General features: G+C 39.1%; 1 long non-coding RNA gene across 1 annotated transcript; it reads right to left on the minus strand.

The window, feature by feature from the left end:
- Positions 1–22,550: 22,550 nt before the first annotated feature.
- Positions 22,551–23,350, minus strand: LOC123521365. Its single transcript, XR_006679814.1, has 3 exons — positions 23,292–23,350; positions 22,863–22,910; positions 22,551–22,602 (listed from the first exon to the last, which is right to left on the minus strand). It is a non-coding gene; the product is annotated as an uncharacterized LOC123521365 (long non-coding RNA).
- Positions 23,351–24,372: the final 1,022 nt, after the last annotated feature.

Here is a 24,372-nt window from a genome sequence, read left to right on the forward strand (position 1 = left end):
CTTTAGGAAACGATATAGGAATTGAGCCTAAACTTGCCTTTTCAGACTTTGTTCCCAAAATTCAAATAACATTGAAAAGAAATGTGTTTTGAGTCCACCAAGGCTGCCTGATTGCCATTTTGCTGTAGTTTGAACGAAGAGTTGCCGATTTTAGGTGCCCATCGGGCCCTGCACCCAACTCGTAACAGTTCCTATGCCCCAGCCCTGCGATGCAGCCACTGTGTCAACCCATCTCGTCCAGGATGTCCTCTTTTTGCCACCCCTTCACTTGCCCAAACCAATGGCCTTTTCCAGGGACCAGTCTCTCCTGACAACGTGTCCAAAGCATGTAAGACTTGCCGTCCTTGCCCCTCAGGATCACTCTGGCCTTACAAATTTTCCAGTAGAGATCTGTTTGTTCTTTTATCAGTCCACGGCACTTTCAATGTTCTTCTCCAGCACTACAGTTCAAGTGCATCCATTCTTCTGCGGTCTTCCTTGTTCAGTCTTCCACTTTCACAAGCATACGATGCAATGGAGAATGCCAGGGCTTGGGTCAGGCACACATTAGTCCTCCAAGTTAACAGCCTTGCTCTTCAACAATCCAAAGAGCTCTTGTGCAGCAGATTTACCCAATGGAAGACACCTTTTGTTCCTTGACTGCTGCTTACATGAGCATTGATTGTGGACCCAAGTAAGATAAAATCCTTGACAACTTCAATCTTTTCTCTATATATCATGTTGCATATTTTTCCAGTTGTGAGGATTTGAGTCTTCCTTACAGTGAGTTGCAATGCATACTGAAGGCTGTGATCCTTGAGTTTCATCAGCAAGTGCTTCAACTCCCCCTCACTTTTTCAGCAAGCAAGGTTGAGTCATGTGCATATTTCAGTGCTGGGTGCCATCCCAGCCATGCTGCCCATCAAAGCTACAGCCTGAAGGAAGGAGCTTCTGCAGAGCAGAGCTTCCCAGCGAGGGTTTCCAACATCCCTCAAATATTTGCTATTGTTAAATCCATTCTTGAGAATTTTGTGCATTGTCATGTTTACCACACCTGGAGTGGGTGCGAGGGCAGTCTTGAATGAAACCAGATCTAAAACTTGCTTCTATGTGACAGGGCTTTCCTTAACTGAGGCATTGGAGAGGCTTAGACAGTGAGACATCTTTGGGAATTTTGAGAGGGATATGTGGGAATTGAGTGAGGAAGAAACCCCAAAGTTGAGGTCAGAGGAGAAAATGAAATCCACCAAAAACCCCTAGATTCCATTCAGATTAGGTAGTGGGGGACTATTTTGGCCTCCCCGATATAGAGGACCTTACAGACTGCCTCCCCCAACTGATGCCCCTTTACCTTGGACAGGGGCTTACATAGAAGGAGAGAGAATGGTTAACATTAATAGAAAACATGTAAAAGGGAAAACATTAAGTCTTAGGCAAAGAATCAGACGGTTTGGCTCCCCATGGTACCTCAGGAGTATAAAAAATAAAAGAGACATAGGTAGACAATGGAACAGTTACCATGGGAAATTTTGTAAAGGAAAATATTTAAAACTCTGAGAAGCATTTAACTCTGCTTGTAGACATTAGGCTTTGAAGTAGGACATAAGGTAGTTTCATTATGTTAAGTTAGTCAATGAAAAAAGGAACATTGTGAGCCAAAAATAGGGCAGTGAGTAGGATATGAGTCTAACCAAATTTTCTGAACACCTCAATCAAGATTAGTATGTGACATATAAGACAAACAGTACAGGGGGAAAGAACCAGGAAGAGGACAGAAAGTGGTAGAAAAAAGTACAGACCTTATAATGGTCTTTTATCAGCTTTTAGTGGAAACAATAAGGGTGGTTTTGGAGTTAATCATAAGGCATTGTTTTTATGTAGTGGTCTGCAAAACATTTTTTATGGTATAAATAAAGCTGTTTGGGAGAACTCGGCAGAGATTGCTTCCACCAGAACATCTCTCGTGTCTGTCTCATCTGTGTTCGCTGACTCCACACCTCCTTCAGGTGTCCAGTTCAACCCTCCCTCCCAGATCTGGACTCTGCCATTTCAGGTTATTAATAAGCCTTCCTCCTATCCTGTTACCATATTTTCTTCATGTAATCCAGCTTCTCTGATAAGTTTCTCAGTATATAGTTAGAAAAATATGGTGAAAGGATACAATCTTGATGCATACCTTTCCTACTTTTAAAACATGGAGTATTCCTTTGTTCCATTCACACAACTGCCTCTTGATCCATGTTCAAATGAGCATAATGTAGTGTTCCAGAATTCACATTATTCTCATGGTTATCTGAAATTTATTACATGGTCCATAGAGCTGAAGGCCTCTGCTTAGCCAAGGAAACACAAGGAAACATTTTTCTGGTCGTCTCTGCTCTGAGTCAGGATCCCTCTGAAATCAGCAATGATATTCCTTGTTCCACATCTTCTTCTAGATGTGGCCCGAATTACTGGCAGTTCCCTGTCCAATCATCGTTGGATGATCTTAAGTAAAATTTACCTTGTGTGCGATATCAATGATATAGTTCTATATATAGTTTGAGCATTCAGTTGTGTCACTTTTCTTTGAAATGGACACAGACATGGACCTCTTCCAGTCAGTTGGCCAGTGTGATAAGTAGATTTATTGTGCCGACCTGGCCAATAGGAACATGTGGGATTAATAAGGTTGCAGTTTGATTGGAGGGCAAAGAGATAAATGGCTTGGCGAGCCCCGCCCCTCTCTCTCTCTTGCTCTCTGGTGATTGGACCAGTGTGTTGCTGCTAGTTCTCTGCCTCAACTCATGAGTTACACTATCGGTGGGACTGTCAACCTGTGGGTTGTGCTGCTAGAGCTTGAGATTCCTTTGAGACCTGCTTCCCCACACTGCTGGTGTATATATATATCACTTGAGCTGGGGACTGTCAGACCTTGTCATCTTGCTGACTGTTGGTGACCCGCCCTGCTATTTGTTGCCTGTGACACCGCCTATATTCCCCTACAGAAGACTCAGCTGTCTGCTTCCTTGACCTTGGACCCAGCAGCCCTCTTGAGTTGAAGGACTTCCGGTATCTTAACTGTTCCACGGAAGTGAGTTGAACTGAGCCCTCTGTACTGCTGTGTGGGCTAATTAGCTGTTATATGCCTTTGTGCTGTCTATCTATCTATCTATCTATCTATCTATCTATCTATCTATCATCTATCTATCTATCTATCTATCTATCTATCTATCTATCTATCTTATATAATCTAATCATCTATCTATCTAAAATCATGAGTGTCCTGGTTTTGTTTCTCTAGAGAACCCTGTCGTACACAACCAGGTAACTATCTTCCAAATTTCCCAGCATACATGAGTTAGCGCTTCCAGTTCTTCTTCAACTTTCTGAAACATTTCAATGGATAGTCCCTCAATTTCCTGGAGCATTGTTTTTAGCTAATATATTCAGTGCAGCTTGAACATCTTCCTTCAGCATCATTGGTTCTTGCTCATATACGTCCTGCTGAAATGGTGGACTGTCAATTAGTTGTTTTTTTCTGATAAAAGAACTGTATTCTTTACATCTTCTCTTGATGCTTCCTGCAGCAATCAATATTTTGCCTATAGAATCTGTAAAAATTGCAATTAGAGGCTTAACTTTTTTTCTTGAGTTCTTTTAGTTTCAGATATGCTGAGCCTGTTATTCCCTTTTGGTTTTCTAATTCCAGGTCCTTGCACATTTTGTTATAATATTTGACATTGTCTTCTCAAGCTGCCATTTGAAATTTTCTGTTCAACTCTTTGACTTCTTTCTTTCTTCCATTTGCTTGAGCTCCCATACAATTAATAGCAAGTTTCAGAGTCTCTTATGGAAAACACTTGGATCTTTTCTTTCTTTCCTATCTTTTAATGACTTTTTACATTCTTAATAAGCGATGATAATCTTAATGTCCTCCCACAGCTCTTTAGGGATTCTGTCATTAGCGTTCAATGTGTCAAATATGTTCTTGAGATGTCTTGCAAATTCTGGTGGGATAGACTCAAGGTGATATTTTGGCTCCCGTGGACTTGTTTGCATTTTCTTCAGTTTCATCCTGGACTTACATAGGAGAAATTACATTTGAACCCTGGTCTGGTTTTAGTTGCTGATGTTGAGCTTCTCCTTCATGTGTTCCCACAGATGTAGTCAGTTTGATTTCTGTATGTTTCATTTGGAGGATTCTGTGCGTATAATCACCTTTTGTGTTGTTGAAAAGGGGTATTTGCTCTGAACAAATCTGTAGTTTTACAAAATTCTATCATGCGATCTCCAGTTTCATTTCTATCACCAAGTCCATATTTTCCAACTAACGCTCCTTCTTATTGGTTTCCAACTTTTGTGTTCCAGTCACCAACACCTATCAATATGTCTTGATTGCATGTTTGATGACTTTCTGATGGAAGTTGTTGGCAGAATCCTTCAATTTCCTCATCTCTAGCTTTTGTAGTTGGTGCATAAATATGAATAAAATTGCATTGATTGGATTTCCTTGAAAGCAGAGAGATATAATCTGATCCTAGACAGCATTGAACTTCGTGGCAGATTTAGCAAGATCCTTTTTTACAGGGAAGGCCACCTCAATTCCTCTTGATTGTGTTATGCCTGCCAGAGTGAACCATATGGTTCTCTGATTCAAAATGGCCAATATTGGTCCATTTCAGTTCACTAATGCCTAGGATATTGATCTTCATATATTTCATTTCATTTTTAACCACTTTCTATTTTCCTAAAATCAATCTTTGCACATTCCAAGTTGCAATCATTCCATTTTTTGCATGTTTCTCTTTACCTTGAGTTGTTCCCCATTAGCTAATGAAGACCCCAAAGGCTTCACTCTGACTCCCCTCCAAGAAATCATCTCCTCTTCAGTCACATTCCACGTGCCCTTGTACCTGAGGGGTCCATCTGCCAGCAGTATCTCCAACAATCGTTTGCTTCCTTTGTTTAGGTTTTCAGTATTTGAAATGTGTTAAAACTATGGGTTAGAGACATGAAAACACTGCCTTCAGGAGTATAAATACCTATGTGGAGGATGTCAAGAAACAATAGGCTCACATTTTAATATTTTTCATTTAACAAGGGTTTCTATGATTATATAGCAATTTAAAAATTTACTCATATATCAGTCACACTGTTCTTCTAATAACATGAATCCGATCATGTCACTCTTGTTTTTAACTACTTTCAATGGCTTCTCATCACATTTACAATAAAACTCAAACTTTTTATTCTTTTCATTTTATGCCATTAGCCATCTGTCTTCCTCTTTTACGTAATCTCATACTCTGATTCCTTTGAGAAGCCCTGCTGCCCAAAAGGTTAAGCGATGGGCTGTGAGAGGTCAGCATTCCAACCTATCAATGGCTCTGGTTTAATCAGAGAAACAACCTGTTTCCATCAAAATGACAGGATAGGAAACCTTATGGGACAGTTTTGCTTTATCTTATAGTTTGCTATGCATTAGAAGTGACTCACGGACACCCAATGCTCCTTCAGTGACTATTCTTTCTCCTCCTACCTCAGAATCCTTGCTTCAATTACTTCTGCCTCATCTGTTTCCCACATTTACTTTTAAACTGACTGGCTTTTACCTTTTATTCAGATCTCAAAGCATTCAGAAATATTACCTTCTCAAAACAACTTTTTACATACTATCGCTAGAGCATGCCTCCACTGGGCAAATGGAAAGCTCTGTTTTCTTGAGCTCTCTTGTAGTGTAATAAGGAGAGTTGATCAGTTCTGGCGAGTGCATTATGAGAGTGTCATGTCTAGGTTAAGGCCTCTTCTCGTGCTATCACAGTTGAACAGTCTCACGGACATGCCAAACTACGAGATTTATTGTAGCCAGGATTACCGAGTCATTACATGGAAGACCAAATGTAAACAAAATGCAAATTCTCACAACTGGTAACATCATGATAAATGGAGAAATGGTGTCAAAAATTGTCAAAATTTTGTCTTGCTTGGATCCACAATAAATGTTCATGGAAACAGCAGTCAAGAGATCAAAAGATGATTGCATTAGGTAAATCTTCTGCACAAGACCTCTTTATAGTATTGAAAAACAAAGATTTTACTTTGAGGATTAAGGTGCACCTGACCCAAGCCATGGTATTTTCAATTGCCTCACCTGCATATGGAAGTTGGACATTAAATCAGAAGGACTGAAGAAAATGGATGCTTTTGAATTGTGCTGGAGAAGAATATTGAAAGTACCATGGGCTGTTAAAAGGACGATCAAATCAATCTTGGAAGAAATACATCCAGGATGGTGAGACATCGTCCTACATGCTTTGGACATGTTAGGCGAGACCAGTCACTGGCAAAGAACCTCATGCTTTGTAAAGTAGGTGGGCAGTGAAAAAGAGGAAGACCCTGGGCAAGATGGACCGTCACAGTGGCTGCTCCCATGTGTTCAAACATAAGAACAATCGTGAGGCTGATGTAAAACCAGGCCACACATAGGATGCTGTGAATGGGAGCCAACCAGATGGCACCTCACAGCAGCAGCAGCATGAGAGATGACTGCCTGGGAGAGCTTATAAGACCTACTGTGGACTTGCATGAGTGAGAGATATGTTTGTGGCTATAAACCACTTAGCTGTTGGAGCTAATCTGTGAACTGCATTATATCCTAGCCTAATCTGACTGACACACTAACTGCACTGTTTGAAATAGCTTCTTCAAAATCCCATCATTTTCTATTTTAATATCCTATTTCACTAACCTCGTAGTTCCCAACAATAACATTTATTTTCTGTTTAAACCCCCACTCAGCCAGCATGTAAATTTTCCATAAAAAATCTAATCTTATGGATCATTGTATTTCCATGACTTAGAATAGTAGGCACTTGATAAATATTTATTGATTGGGTAACACAGGTGGGCATAATTTGAAGAGCAAAATAAGACAAGTGAGTTTTCAATCAACTGCATTGTGAGACTTGAGCACGAACCTACATCATGTCTTTTGATGCATTTTAATTTTAGAAGCTTCTCAAAACAAAAATGAAAATTCTTGTTTCTTTATTAGAATTAAATGGGTGCATAGGCACAATATGAAACATTGGGAAACAGTTGCATAAATTTGCAAGCATTACTTCCCCGACAGTCTACTTCCTTTTTCTTGCAAGACAGTTCTACTGTGACCATAGACTTGGCATTTATATTCAGCAAATTTACTCATAATACAGAAAAAAATGAGAATATTTGCTCTGTTCACCTGCTTCTAGTTTCATTCAAAGAGAAAGAAACCTTTTAAATATATCATCAGGATAAGTTTGGCTAACAGTTTAAGGAAAGTTTATATTCCATTTCCCACATTCCTTACATTTGTAACAATTTCAGGAACCTCATAAGAAAAAGTAGCTGAGCTTCGGTGAGGAACTGGTATCATTATGAGGTTAATACTTAATCTAGTTGAGTAAAACCCTAACCCGCATGGAAAGGCAGGTCTATTTGTGACTAAAGCCTCATATTCTTTATCATGAGACTCCCATAAAAATCCAGGGATACATATGAACAAATCCTCCAATATCTCTGATAATTGATCACAGCAAAGATAGTCCCTGAGACGATTGCCCAGGGCAAATAAATACTCTAGAGGGCAGTGTTGCCTAAGTTACATGCTATCTTAAAAAAAATTCTTCATTTAGCCAAAACAGCTTTGGGGATCAAGACAGACAATAAATAAGAGAGACAAATATGTCCCGAAATAGCAGAAACCAAGCTCCGGAAAAAAAGAGAGCACCTTCATGAGACTAAGACTCACAAGGTCTGTTTTCTAATTGGTATAGAATTTTAGCAGGTTCCTAAGTATTTTTACCTTCTTTGGGGAGGGACAGTTGCTAATGACTAGTTGATACGGGATGATCGTTGGTCCTGCCACCAGTGAGAACTGAGCAGTGTGGCATAGTTGCCCATCTTAAGGGGACCATGGAAAATAATTGCCAAGAAAGAATTGCATTGGCTATTCTTGGTGGAGGTTGGTCTCCAGTTGAAATTCAAACTGATTCCCAAGAAATCGAATTTGCGTAGTTTGCAAAGGACTTTGAGTTAGTCTGGGTACTTTAGAGAAACAAATCCACAGAAACTCATGTATAAGAGAGAGTTTTATATAAAGGCTAAGTGCCCATCAAGAAAACGTCCCAACCCAGTGCTGCCCAAGCCTACAAGTCCAACATTAACCCATATGTCCAACATCAATCCACAAAGACCTCCTCCATCTCACAAAACAGATGCAATGATGCTGACTGCAGGAGGAAAGCCGAGTCAGTGAATGTGTAAGCATCTCAGTGCTGGCAGGGGTATCCACAGGGCTGCTCCAGCACCCAGGGCTGCATCGGGGTGGGTCCATGAGGCTTCTCCTCAGGGATGTCTTGCAGGAAGTGAGCCTTGCCAGCTAAATCAGGGAACAGGCTATGGCAGCTGCACCCTGGTCCAACCATCAGAAAGCAAGAGACCAGAGAACTAGAAAGGCGAGGCTCACATTTATGAAACAGTGAGGTGGTAGAATGTATGAAAGATGACAGTCATAATATTGGTCAAACTCAACTTTCCCTAGATAGCTCTTTCACATGTATGTAAAATAGAGCAGAGGAGTAAATTTTATTAGAAGAATATTTAGCTGGTTTGGGCCTTTCTGTATTTGTGGAGCTTAGAGACCATCTAGTTAGAGATGTTAAGTTCAGAATTGCATCCAAGGTCTTGAAATGAGAAGAGGTGATACAGATATGGGAATCCTCCGTGTGTAAAATAGTTCAGTTGACCTGTGTTAATCAATGGCCAAGGAACCGGAATACAATGTACAATGATGAGAGGAACAGAATATAATTTTAGAAAGCTAAGGTTTAAAGGATCCACAGAAGGAAAGTGGCCCCCAAATGTTGAAGCACTCATTAAAAATCATGTCCTCAAAACAGCAAGAAAAATGTTGCAAGGAAAAGGAGTAGATATGACTTTGGGCCACAAAGAACTATAAGGCGGTCCCTGAAGTCCTAAGCAGAGGAAGTTATAGTGAAATGACAGCTGACATATCATTGACAGAGAAGTAGAAAAAGGGAATGAAGACTACTTGTTCAAGAAGTGAGTTTTGAAAGGGAGAAATGAAACAGAATAACGGCCTAAGGAAATGAAGAGTAAAAGGAAGGGGAGTCCATCGCAGGGAGGAGACAAGCCAGTCAGGGTGCAGTGTAACAACGATGAAACATGCAACTTTCCTCTAGTTCTTAAATGCATCCTTCCCCCACTATCATGATCCCAATTCTACCTTACAAATCCAGCCAGACCAGAGCATGTACACTGGCACAGATGGGAACTGGCAATACAGGGAATCTAGGACAGATGATCCCTTCAGGACCTGTGGTGAGATTAGGGAGGGTGGAGGGAGGGTGGGGTGGAAAGGGAGAACCAATTATAAGGATGTATATATAACTCCCTCCCTGGGGGGACGGTCAACAGAAAAGTGGGTGAAGGCAGACATAGGACAGTGAAAAATATGACAGGATAATAATTTATAAATTATCAAGGGTTCATCAGGGAAGGGTGAGCGGGGAGGAAGTGGGGAAAATGTGGAGCTGATTCCAGGGGCTTAAGTGGAGAGCAAATGCTTTGGGAATGATGAGGGCAATAAATGTACAAATGTGCTTTATACTATTGATGTATGTGTGGATTGTGATGGGAGTTGTGTGAGCCCCCAATAAAATTATTTTTTTAAAAAGGGGGGGAGTCCATTGGATGACCCAGTTTCTTTTTGATTTAAAGAATAATATTCTCATTATCATAAAATAACCACAAACACTCATTAATTACTTGCAAATTTTTATTTATTTTTCAGATCCAGTCAGTAAGTGAGCAAAATACTTTACACCGAGATCTCACTTTTTGAGGGAGGTCCCCGTTTAGTCATTTTCACTGTTTAACATGAGTTTTGTTCACTTACAACTACCTGGCCTGTTCCAACTGCCGAGGTGATGTTAACATTACATGGCCTTTTGAAAGATAGATTGCTGACACTTATCTAGGCAAGAGCACGCCGTGATGTGTCTGTATCTGTAATGGAGTGTACTGCCGTCCGGACAGTCGAGATCGACTTCTCTGAACTCGTAGCTTTCGTCTTGGCAGCAGAGGCAGGAATTCTCCAACTGGAAGATGTCATAATTGTACCTACAGGAAAAGAAAATTCAGTAATGAATATTTTTGGATTGTCCTTTGGAAGACTTTGCTATCAACACTCACATTCTAACTAATCATGGAAGTGGCTTCAGCAATGTCCCGACCAGCTTATTCTTGGCCAAGACCTTGCATTTCCCCTGTTCACAGCAGCGTTTGATGTGTTTCAGTGATAATTAGCATGTCAGGCAAAAGAGATAAGAGAGGCCCCAAGGGGTTTTTCTAATTTCACAAAGAGAACACTAGAGCGCAGAAAATTTCATAAAAGCCTTTATGAACAGATTTACAAGTACCTAAGTTTGTTCCAAAATTATCATTGCCCATAATATCAAGCAATATCTGAAGGTGCAGATGAAATTTAAAAATTTACAATGTATCTAAAATTCCAGTGACATTTAGAGAAATTTCACATCTTTGTTTAAGTATTCTTTATATGAATTAAGTTTCCCATAATTATGTTAGGCATCATTAGAAAATTAGCTCAAAATTATTCAGCATTATTTTAAATGTTTCTCAGATATTAATATTTTTGGTATTTGTTTCATGAGATCCTGGCCATAAAATAGGATAGCTGTCACGCAACAATGTCTCCATGTAGTGGTTTAAAATGTAATTTCTGTGTATCCCAAAGTGAATGCATAGTGAAAATTCAAAGAAACACTCACTTGATACTCTTCTTGCAGTCGCCGACACATCTTGCCATCTCGATCTTCTTCGAACAGCCATTGAATTTAATAGTCACACTGACAGGGGACGTTGTACAACTCTGCTTACCTACAACAAGACAACAGCAGAGTCCAACACAATGTCTAACATCACCACTTGCTGAGCCTCCAGGTTTCTTATCCATAAAATGGAATGCAACAATAGCAACAATTCCACAATGTAACTAAAGGGTTTCAATATCTCAGCATACAGCATAAATTCACTGCCATTGAGTTTACTCGGACTCATAGAGACTCCATAAGCACAGGGTGAGTTTCTGAGACGGGAACCCTGTGAGGAGTAGAAAGTCCCATCTTTTATCCACCGTGGGGTGGTGGTTTCAAACTGTTGACCTTTCAGATTGCAGCCCAATGCATAAGCACCATACCATCAGGGCTCATCATACAGCACAGGCACCTAGTTAATCCTCAAAATTGCTACCTTAGTATTATTGCTATTATCACTCTCATGGGAGGAAGAAAAAGGGGAGGAAGATGTAGAAAGAGGGAAGAAAAAGACAAAAGAGTACAGAAGGCGGGGAGAGAGGGAGAAAAAGAAGAAAAAGAGAGACGGTTTGTTTTCTGATAGCAATTTTCTCTCTTGGCTGGCCATCCTTCTGATCCAGTGCAGCAGTTTACAACGCGACATGCTGGGGTTAGAAGAGTGAGCTGACCCCAAGAAAATGGCATTGTATTCCTTATAAACACAAGTGCCTTTGACTCGGAAGAACGCTGCAACCAACATGACTAAGTGAACAGAACACGTTATGGACAAATATTAGTTGCTAATTTATTCCTACAGGTAAGAGTTCCAGTTGTGTTAACATTCAGCAGTTTTTTTGTTTTACTTTTTTTTAACATTTTATTAGGGGCTCATACAACTGTTATCTCAATCCATACACACATCAATTGTGTAAAGCGCATTTGTACATCGCTTCTCAAAACATTTTCTCTCCACTTAAACCTCCGACACTAGGTCCTCATTTTTCCCCTCCCTCCCCGCTCCCCCCTCCCTCATAAGCCCTTGATAGTTTATAAATAGTTATTTTGTCATATCTTGCCCTGTCCAATATCTCCCTTCACCCACTTTTCGGTCTGTCCCCCAGGGAGGAGGTCACACACAGTTCCATGTAATCAGTTCCCTCTTTCCTACCCATTCTCCCTTTACCCTCCCTGTTTTGCCACTCATACCACTGGTCCTATAGGGCTCATCCATCCTGGATTCCCTGTATTTTCAGTTCCTATCTGTACCAGTGTACATCCTCTGGTCTAGCCAGACTTGCAAGATAGAATTCGAGTCATGGTAGTGGGAGCCGGGAGGAAACATATAGGAACTAGAGGAAAGTTGTATTTCTCATCATTGTTACATCGCATTCAGCAGGTTTTATATTTATAATCTGTTGTTTTGTCTTGAACAAACACTACATTTTTATTAATCTTTTGCTTTTACTCTCTCTATAAAACTTGATTTGACTTACATGTATAGCAACATTTTTTGGAATCATAGATTCTGTTTTCCTGCAGGAGAAGATATAAAAAATTATAAATCATTAAATGTTTTATAAATTTTTAGGTAGCATCACAAAGTTTGGGGAAAAAAGCATGATTGAGTATTTAGACTAAACTTTTCAATAATGGGTTAATTTAATTTTAATTTAATATCAAAATTAAATTATCTTGAAGAATAATGCATAAAAGCACTTGAATTAAAAAGATGACAATAATGATATTACTACTAGACTAAGCTCCTGATAGGAATGACATTCTACGCTGAATACATTTTTAAAACATTAAAACTTTTCAATGCCTCAGAGTAAAAACTTAGTAAATGTTGAAAACCAGTATTAGAATTATGAAACTACACTTTATTACCCTATATATCTTGAGAAAGAAAAATTTTCATTTAAATTTCAGCTTCCATTAATAATTTATAGTTAAAACTAAATATAAACCCTGATAATATTATTTGATGATAGAAATAGACTGTGGAACCAAAAAAAAGCAAGATACAGACAGTATATGTGATTATATGGATAATTTCTGTCTAAATATAAAATAATAATTAACCTAAGTCCATGAGCTATTAAAGGGAAAGTTAATTTAAATTGATTTGCTTATAATTTACCCCTTCTAGAGGAACACTAGATTCAGTCTTATAAAATCTGCAAATATATGTTTGATATTAAAAATCCACAAAGCAATACAAACTAGACAAATTTAAAATCATATGATGGTGGAAGATAGGATGGTGTTCAAAGAGCTCTGGAATCTACAAGAGATTTATGCCTGTCTATCTGTCGGCAGAAGCAACTTTTTCCCAGTGAGAAAGATGGCAGGTTGTGTTTGTGTACATTGCTAACCGATTTAGAAAGCTGACTTACTTCTGCACACCATGTCTGCTTTGGGCATTCTTGGACCACTGCAACGAAGCCAGTATCCTCGCAGGAGTAGGAGACGCATGGGTTCCTGGGGTCTTCAAAGGAAGCACCAACCTGAGAAGATGATTTGAAGGAGAATAACATCATTATGAATCATGACCTATTTTTGAGGTTGATAATAAAGTCTGTATTTTTCATATATATATATATCAGTGAATTTCTAGAGGGACGCTCATCCCTTAGGCAAAGATTTAAGGAAAGATAGACTGAGAGTCCTACTTCATGAATTATCGAAACCCCTCATTAACAGACTGTGCCAAGATTCTTGACACTCAAAATCTACCTACAGTTATTTTGTTAAAATTTTCAAGAGAGATTATAAAACGCTGACTAGTTTACCAATTGTGCCACTGTTATAAGAGTAGGAAAGCTAAAAAATTTCTTACTTTTTTCATAACAAAGGGAGCAGAATTTGGAGATTGTTGGTCACAAGATGAGGACAAGGGAGGGGATAAAGCAAATTTGAAATGTAACACTCTACCCTAATTTACAGCAATAAATTGTTTTGTAAAAAAACCGAACTAGGTAGGAATAGATTTGGCATAAAATAGCTTTATAATATTAGATTCGAACAAGTGATCATTGTCATAAAACATTTTTACTTCTTTGTGTTTCCATACTTTTAAAGCTCTCTAGATTGGTTTATAATTAGGTTATGTTCAAAATTCAAATATCAGTTTGAGAAATTGTTTTTATTTCAGAGATCACACCACAAAATGAGCTTTTGCTGAACTGATATTTCTCTATTTCAACAACTTTACATCTAAATAGACATAAAACTTTTCCTTTGTTATTTTAAATGTCATTATATTTTGTTTTCTAAAAATTTTTAAGATCCCTTCATGACCAGTGGAGAGAGTGACAATACCGGAGGGTGGAGGAAAGGTGGAGTAGAAAGGGGGAACCTATTACAAGGATCTACATATAACCTTCTCTCTGGGGAATGGACAACAGAAATGTGGGTGAAGGGAGACGTCGGACAGTGTAAGACATGACAAAAGAATAATAATTTATAAATTATCAAGGGTTCATGAGGGAGGGAGGAGCAGGGAGATAGAGGGAAAAATGAGGAGCTGATAGCAAGGGTTTAAGTGGAGAGCTAGTATTTTGAGAATGATGAGGGCAACAAATGTAAAAATGTGCTTGACACAATTGATGTATGTATGGATTGTGATAAGAGTTGTATGAGGCCCCAATAAAATGATTTAAAAAATTCTTAAGTCACATTCACACTGGAAACTAGAAGTTAAGTTCATGTGAAATTTTAGTGTAATAAAGAAGTTATCAAAATAAAATTCTTATAATATTTGTTATAGCTTAAATCCTCTATATTTTATGTTGGATGCTTTCATATTTAATATCACCAGTTCAAATGCATTCATGTACATTTGAGCATCATCTAATTTTCCTAGCCTCTCGATACATTTTCTAAAATGGTAAAATTGCAAGATCAACTGTCTAGATCTATCCTGAATGTACGTTGTTGCTATATCCACAAAATAGTGTTCTAGTCTTTGGGGTATTTTCTATTTGATCTCTGACAGCTTGCCCATCTGATCTTGCTGTTTATAATTACTGTTTAACTTTGTTCATTGATTTGAGTGTTAACAAGTATGTCTTCTCCATCTGGCAAGGCCCTTGGGCAATTTTATCAGAAGCACCACTACTGGGTAGTTAATGATCACACATTTCCCCCTTTGAAGAGAGCCATAGTGAACATTATATTTTATATTCCTTTTGAAATGAATATGTGAAGAAATGAACAGACTTTCTCTTTATCATTACATATGATTCATTCATCATGTAAACTGAAAGAGCCTTCGTGTAGCCAATTACGGGATTTATTTAGCCAGCTCTATAAATAAAAATAATTTTAAGTGAAAAAGATCTCACCTCATAGTCAGTGTTGTTAAATAAACATGTCCTTGGTTCTGAAAAACAAATGTACTTTATTGTAAAACAAACATTATTATATTGTTTTACTTATAAAAGAAAAATTATATGAGGTCATATTTATCATCCAATTTTGATGGACAAGAATATTCTTTCCATAACATTATCACTTCCCTCTACTTTACTGAGTATATCAATAGCAGACAATTCTGGATTTCTCTCCATTCCCAAAGAAGTCTTAAGAGGAGATGTCTAGATTCTGTTTCATTGGTCATACTCAGCTAGCACATTTTTAGATCTACTGATAGTCTGGCAAATACCTATTGATTATATGAATAGTAACAAAAACCAGATTGAATTCAAATAGTGTCATATTAATACACACCACAGTATCCAACTTCACAGCAAGTATCATTCGATGTGAACTTCCTGAGTTTCTCTCCAGTCTGGCATGTGGGTGGAGAAGGGCACTCCTGGGGTTTACAGTCGACGGTGTTCGCATCAGTACAGGTGCATCGATGGCAGTTGGCAGTCCATATGTCTCCAGGCTACAGATACACGACAAGTTTAGAATTCTATTTGGACAAAGGATCAAAAACAAGTTTGGATCAAACTAGAGGAAAAACTATATACTTACAGATTTCTCTTCTCCCAGTGGACCGTGACAAACTGTTAACATGAAATTATAAATGGTGATTAAATTTGGCAAAATAGAACCATCTGTTACTTATAGATAACCACCAGGTGGCCAATACTGTAATTGGCATTATGATATCCCAGTTTTAGATTTATGGAGCACTAGACGGTGCCGTAAAGTAGATAAATCATACTTGCCTGCTTCAAGCCCTGTATCCTTAACCAGTGTTACATAAACAAGGAGGCCTGATTTTCATAATTCCTGGCAAAGGGTGATTCTCAACTTCTCCTGACAGTGGTCCCTACACCTTCCTGCTACTGTTTTACAATCTGATTTGTTCTTCCCAAACCTCACAAATCACCAAGGCTCCACAATGAGAACATACAGAGGGTTTCGTAGGGTCTCTAGTTCTACACGAGTGGGCATTACTCAGCTCTCCACTTAAAAATGCCCCTTCTTTCAGAGGGATGCTCTAAAAGTCCGTGTGTTCCTGCCTTTCTTATTAGTCTTCTCCTCCAGCTTTTAAACTCTCTTCTTTCCCTAGATACCCGTTGGGCTGCTCACGTCAAGGTCGGCTGTTCTAAACTACCAACTGCTTCAAGGGAGGAGAAAGACTGGGCTTTGTACTCCCACAGTTGCATGCTCAGGAGCTCAGAGGTGCAGGTCCACCCCGTGTGAGTCAACTCAACGGCAGTGAGTCCTCTTTTATTTTGTTCCCCCACCCCGACCCCCACCTCTCGGGGTATTTTCTTCCATCTCCACATTCTCCTGCATGGCATCAAGTGAATGCCCATCAAGCTTCCAGTGTGAGCCTAGACTTTTTGTTTGTTTGCTTGTTGGCAAGATTATTTACTTATATTGTTTTTAAATAATCATTTTATTTTCTCTTGAGCTGTAGGTTCAGGGTTCTCTCTGTTTAATAGTCCTCATTCAGACAGATTCATAGGAACCTGAAACTCAAGTGCACAAAACAGATTTACCACATTTCCTCCAAACTGAGCTGCTTTTCGAGACTAATTTACAGTCATGAAGGGCTTACTGTGGGATAAGTGTTGGACCGCTAACCATGAGGTCAGCAGTTCAAACCCATCAGCTGCTCTGTGGGAGAAAGAGAAGGCTGTCTGCTCCCACAAAGATTTACAGGCTCTGAAACCCCAGGGTGGCTATGAGTTGGAATTGACTCTATCCCAGGGAGCACCGTTTGTATTCTTTCGATCACTCAAGCCCAAAATGTGGGAGCTACTTTGAATCTTTCCTTTCCATCATTAGGGATTCAAAACCCTGCCAAACCCTGCGTCTTCATCTTCAAGTCGATCTCTTCCGTGGGAGAGTTGACAAGACCCCCAGGCTCTATTATCTTTCAATTATCAGGCTTTCTGACTTTCTAGACAGATCACTCTGAATCATATCACTTCATGCTCCAATCAGTTCTCTACTCGACACAGAGCATAACTCTCATCTCATCACTTCTTGGATAAACGGTTGCTTTGTCTTCTATTTGTCTTGTAAGATACACAACTCATTCTTGCATTCTACCTTTCAAGGTACCCCTTAATTTGGTTCTCACCCACCTTCTCCACCTCGTCTTACTGCTCTCCTGACATGCTTTAGATAAGTCTATGGACTCGTCTCAAATTTCACATTAATAATAAAATACTCAGACAACTCTCAATTTAACCTACAAAGTGTGCTTTTCATATAAATTACATATTTTTCTTTTATGGTAAAATTGATTTTCTGTCTTATATGAAAATTGATTATATTTTTGGAAAAATCTATTACTTTATCTTTTTCTTTTTTAACATTTTATTAGGGGCTCATACAACTGTTATCCCAATCCATGCACACATCAATTGTGTAAAGCGCATTTGTACATCGTTTCTCAAAACATTTTCTCTCCATTTAAACCCCCAACATTAGGTCCTCATTTTTCCCCTCCCTCCCCGCTCCCCCCTCCCGCATGAGCCCTTGATAGTTTATAAATGGGTATTTTGTCATATCTTGCCCTGTCTGACGTCTCCCTTCATCCACTTTTTGGTTGTCTATATCTTAATGCCAGAGTATATCTTTGTTAGTAATTTTTACAGATCACCATGTCTTAATCCTAGTAGGAACTCAATTAACCACTCAAGATTAGTGAATTCTAATGAACCTGACTTCCTTTTGCTGGAGTTTATTCCTTAATGAATCTGGAATGATCGAGTTAAAAATACTACCAATGACAGTAATTAGTAAACTTTGTTTTAATCTAAGTAAAGAGATACATTTCTTTAGTTTGCTTCATTAATTTTTGTGAGAAAAACAGCCCATTATTCCTTATGAAGAGAGTAAAACCAAATTAGTATATAAAAGCTTAGTTTGTCATTTGAAGTTTGCCAGTTCTCTAACATTTTCTTAGCTAGCAGCTGACTCATGCAACAGCCTCTGAAATTTTATTTCTGAGGGAAAAAGCATCAATTCAGAATGCTTCCTAAATGGAGGTGTTCTTACCTGGAGGTGGTGGGAGTGGTGCTGGACAGTCTATAAATAAACAAACAAATGAACACATAGAAAATTCTCATTAATCTGAAGCTATGGGAATACACTGGAGATAAGGATAATTATCTAGTTCATTCCTTTATTACTGAATTTAATATCTACATTGCTAGTTCTACAGGCATCTACATTGCCCATATATCACCCCTTTCTGATCTTCCTTATATTCAAAAGTCTACCAATAGAGAGTAAGTCTTGGTAGAGGAAATTGGATGTTAACGAAAGTGTAACATGCTATTTAAAAGAAAAAAGCAGATAACATCAAGGTGCATCTCTATTACTTCAAAATTTTATTTAAAGATAGTTCTGATGAACAGAATGATAAAATGCATAATCAAATAAGAAAAAGAATGATTCAGGTATCTATAAAAAACCTAACTTATTTTTGTCTCCTTAAAATATTTCCATCATGTTAGATCTTTACACCCATGAAATGCATTAAACTGTCATGTGTATCTTTTTCTGTGTGTTTCCCACATCTCATATTTTGTCAACCCAGACATCCACTCATAAATTTCAAATTTTATTTAAGAGCTCCTGAAATGTAGGTCAATATTTTTATTCCATCTAAAAAGAGAAAGGCTGGCCTAGGAGCCGAAGAATATTTGAATAGAACTTAAGATTTCTAAGTGGTTAAGTAAAGTTACATTACATAATATTTCTAGTTGAAAAATAAAGATGAGGAATGAGTTAAATAGGTGGGAGTTTGACTCTTAACTGAAGGAAGTGAGGCTGGGTCCTAATTACAAAGGCTGAGCCAATTAGCAGAAAGCAGTCTCAGGTAAGAGAAGTTATCTCCTACAACAGAAACTATCACCTGAGTGGAATTGCCATCCATAAAGAAGCCTAAGGAACCCCTTCTGAATGTCCACAATGCTGTCACGGTAATTTCTCTAAAATAGATCTCATTACATTTTTCTCTTGGTAAGATCCTTGGTAAGTGCCATTGATGATAAGGATCAAGTCACCTTTAGGACTGGAAATAAGATCTTTCATGAACTGTACTCTATTTACCTTTTCTGCCTGACATCCCCCTTTGTCCCTACTGTCATTGCTAATAATTGGTTAATTCCTGAATTTACTCATGTGGTGTCATGTCTGCCTCCTTAAAGGCTGTTAGGCAGGATGTCCCTGTCTATGTCAGTAAACATTAAACTTTGTCACCCCCTCTATGATTCTTTCTCTTACCACCACCAAGTAATAAGCAAAAATTAATATTCTATTTCATATCACTTTAATGAATCACAATTGCACATTTTTTTCAGATTAGCCTGGGCACTGGGATGATAGTATCTACGCTTCTAATAATCTCTTCACAGGAACAGAAAATCAATCAATGGCAAATGGCATATCTCACCGCCATCAGTGTCTGCTCCAAGGTCTAACACATATAAGGGGCTTAAAATGTTAGTTGAATCAATAATATAGAAATTAGGGTGTTTCCCATACTGACCTGTTTTATTTTCCCTTTCACGATCCCCTGCTTTCACAGTGGTTCCTAGGGGGGAGGGGGGACATAAATGAATTCATTAGTGAACCCTGGAAGGAGACCTGATGGGCTAGTAGGTTAACCATTGGTCTGCTGATCAGAAGTTTGGTGGTTCAAACCCACTAGCCACCCTTTGGGAGAGAGCTGCAGCAGTTTGCATTAGTGAAGATTTACCACCTTGGCGAACCTGGCCGCTCTGCTCTGCGCTGTGGAGTTGCCCTCAGGGAGCATGGACTCAGCGGTAATGGACTGTTTGGTTTATTGTCATTTTAAATTTACTAGAATAAATGCAAGCATATTGAGTGTCTGCCTGTGTGCATGCACATGTGACCACACACAGTCATGCTTAACAAAAGCTTCATTTACAGCGGACAATTGATTCTAGTTCATTTGGGTCATCTTATTTTACCTGGATGGGAGTCTGGCCTTGTGATGCCAGCTGACCCTGAGGTGGAGCCTGACAAAGGAGGGGAAAAAGATTTCAGGGCAACCACATTTCACAATCCCGTCTCAGAGCTCTCAAGCTGTATCACAAAGTCTTTGGGCATGCAACTTTAATGGCAATCTAGCCTAAGAGAAATCTCAGAGATGAAAGGTTGGCCTTCAATGTTATCTTCCAAAAGGACATTTAACACCATCTTCTTGGCCTCTCCTATTTCTTCCCATCAGCCTAGTTCTCCCAAATTCAACTCCTATGTGTTTTCAATACTACATTCATCACTGACAATTTTGAATGGCCAGTGCTTACCTGTTTGCTGTCCAGTTCCAGAAGTATCTTTGACTCCTAGTAAGAGAGGAACCGAAGTGGTAAATACAGGGGACTGGAGAAGGGAGAGGTCAATGTCATATAAGCAGGTCTGTCTGGTAAGATGCCACCAAGTAATGTTTATTTGAGATGTTTTGACTCACCTGTGGTAGCAATTCCCAGTGCAGTGGTTGTTTCAGATGCCTCCTTGGTGGTACCTAAAATGAAGAGAGGGTAAGCAAGGAACCTTGTCCGGTCTCAAAAGAACATGTCTTAAGATACCTTCGTACTACCAACAATCCCAAAGTATCTGGAGGGTGCTAGTAGATCTACTAATGCTGGTCTGTGCCTCCCCCACCCCCACCTTGGACCCATTAAGAGGTCTACTTTCAAGGCTTTTGAGCTGTAAGATTAGGCCCTCTGAAAACAAAGTCCTTTTTTTAATCCTCAGAAATGTTCCAACAAAGCAGCTAGTGGGTTTGAACTGCTGACCTTGCAGTTAGCAGCCTAATGTATACATTGAGATTAGAACACTGTATTTTCCAACAAGCTGTTTCATTCGTTGGGAACAAATGTCTCATTCTGGAGACCTTGGTTTAAGATTTTGGAAAGAAGTGCTTTTCCTCTGCTCACCTGTTTTACTTCCTGTGACTTGGCTCCCTGGCACTTCCGTGGGGACTCCTGGAGAGGAAGAGTATAAATAAGAGAACATTTAAATCTGTTGGTACCTCAGTCATGATGAAAACCCCCCAAGAGTGGTGTGCTTTATCTCAGACAGGAAGCACAAGGTGAGCAATGAAACATTTCTACTAACCCAAACCAGAATCTTCTGGTCCCCTGGAAACTCTAGTGGACCCCGAAGTTCTCCCCACAGAGTTAAGATGGATAAAAAATTGAAAGTAATACAGCTTTTTAGTGTCGTAAAATCACATCTTAAAAAACTGCTCGACGGGGGACATCAGCCTGACTACCAATAGCCCAAGCCCGATGAACGCATTATAACACTCCTTTAAGCAATATATACAAGCATGGCTCAACCCATCTTTCCACGCGCTGTCTATTCTAACCTGGAGAAAACGTTCAGAACCAAAGACTGAAACAAGAAACCACTCACTAGATTCTGTTACAGCTCTGGTGGTAGATGTGGTAGACTCTGAGAAGAAATAAAGAACACATGGTAAGGAATGCAGATATTCCAAAAAATATGTAACAGTATTACTTCACATTATTATTTCTCTAGGGCACATTGGGTTTCCCAACGTTGATACAGTCAGGCTCCCCGTCTTTTTCATGACTCACTTGTGCCGGGACTCCCAGGTACGATGGCTGTGGTAACTGAAATCACAAAAGGAGATCTGAGTTCACAATATGAATTATGATTCAGCCCTGGCGATCTAGGGAGCACACATTGGTCGGCTAGCTCAAAGGTCAGCAGTTTGAAACCACCAGCCACTCTGCAGGAGAAAATTGAGGCTTTCTACTCCCATTCACCCACCAGGGCAGTTCTACTCTGTCCCACTGGGCCACGAGGAGTCAGAATTGACTACATGGCCATGAGTTTTGTTTGTGCTTTAGGTCTTCTTCTTCTTCTTCTTTTTTTTAATTAACCTTAAAATAGGATTAGGTTAAAAACCAATGGATGAGTTTCTATGATGAACCCAAAGGTTCACAGCAGGAATTTTCTTGCCTTATGTGATACATCATATATGGTTTCTATTATTCCATTGCATTACAAATATGGCAAGAAAATTTCATGTAAGATAAAGTGTTAATCACCTAGAATTAAAATTTTTTTTTCATCATGGAGTTATTCAAATGGAGTTGAACTCTCACCCCCTGAATTCGTTGTAACCAATGTGATTTACTAGAAAATTAATATGTAGCGGGTATAGAAAGGGGAAAGAGCACATCTTTAAGTGAAGCTCCTTATATTCCCTGCTAGGTGATTTACTTACCCGTGTTTGAACTTCCAGTGGCAACTGTTGTCCCAGAGACCACCTGAGTGGTGCCTGAAATAGGAAAGAGAAAGAAACAGAGGTCGAAACAGCAATCCTTCTCCCACCTGGAAGAAAGCATGGCCAGGAGACTGGAACTCTAACACAGCCGGAAGTCCTTCTCTGTGGCTGTCTTGTTGGAGTGAGGTGCCTTATCCATAGTTAACTATGGATCAGTTCAAAGCCAATGTGAATACATTGACTGTGGTCTAGACTTGGTGATTTGCTTCCCTAAGGTTAAATATCAGTGGGGCCAGGGCCTTTCCTGTACTCACCTGTTTCACTTCCAGGAGTTTGCTTATCAGACATTGCAGTGGTGGTTCCTAAGATCAAGGAAACGGAAACTAATTGTACAGATGGAAATGTTGGTTCTGCTTACTTATTTTTGTTTTCTCATGCATCATATTACCCAGAAATGAAATAAATATGTAAGTTCTTCAATATACCCCATTTTTGGAATGTAAAGGGTGTAAGACAAGGATTGTTAGATCATCACCCCTACTCCTGCTCCTCCTGTTTTCTTGCCATGTTCCCCTATGTCTAGGTTTTTCCCTAGGGAGCTCCTAAGAGATGGACACAGGAAACTTTTGCATGTAAAGGTAGACAGCTTCATTGGGATAATCACTACCCATTTCAGTCTAACATATTGAGGTAAATAAGCAGCCTATTACACTGACATAACTTTCATTTGGTTTCATATTTACCTGAAATAGAACCTTCTTGGCCTGAACTATTTTCAGGTAGTATATCGGTGAAACCTATAATGATAACAGCAAAAGAAAAATTTTCAGACAAATATCACTTCTCTTCTCATTTTCTGGTATCTTCATATATGAGTTGTGAGATAGTTTATTGTGCCAGCCTGGCTGATAAACGTAGGTGGGATTGACTGAGGGGCAGAGAGATGGATGGCTTGGTGAGCCTTGCCTTTCTTGTCTCTCGCTCTGTGATCATCGGACCAGCGTGCAGCTGCTTTGCTTGTTCTGTGCCTCAATTTAAAGGCTACACTGCCTGTGGGACACCTAGCCTGTGGGCTGTGTTGCTGTAAGTTGAGGTCCCTTTAAGACTTCTCGGGAGCTGGGGACTGGCGGTTGGTGACCTGCCTTGTGATTGGCTGCTGTGCTGACATAGCCTAGCTCTCTCTACAAATAGAGGAAGATCTGGCATCAGACAGAGACTTGAAGGACTGCTAGTCTCTCAACTTTCTCTCACGGACGTGAGTTGCACTAAGCCATTTATCGTGCTTTCTAATTTAACTGTTTATTTCTTGTATTGTATATTTATCTGTATATGATTTAACAGTTCATTTCTCCTTATATATCTAATTATCTTTATAAATAAATATATTATATTATCAGGAATTTGGTTTTATCTCTCTAGAGAACCCTGTCTAACACAAGTTGTATAAGATCTACTCAGCGTGAGTAGAGCATGGAAGTCATTTTTGTTACATCATTTTCAAAGAGGACATTTCCTTCACACAAGGTTAACCTACCTGTACTTGAACTGCCAAGTGCAATAGTTGCACCTTTACAAAGCCAAGTTTAATGCAGGAGCTAATGCCCCAGCCATGATAATTCTTTGGTCCAAGATTAAAATTAAAATCATAAGCTTCTTCTATGTTTACCTGTCTTATTTTCTGGTGCTCTGGTAGTGGCCCCTAATGAATAGAAAATGAGAAAAAAAATATGTGAATAGATATTGAACTTCAGGAATTGAACTAAAAGATGCCATCCTACTGAATTTTATGGTGACAAAAATAAGTCAAATTCCCCAATCCAGAGT

Source organism: Echinops telfairi, unplaced genomic scaffold (genome assembly GCF_000313985.2).
Source record: "Echinops telfairi isolate 266 unplaced genomic scaffold, ASM31398v2 ScPeMD7_12;HRSCAF=54, whole genome shotgun sequence".
In the NCBI taxonomy this organism is placed as follows: Eukaryota; Metazoa; Chordata; class Mammalia; order Afrosoricida; family Tenrecidae; genus Echinops; species Echinops telfairi.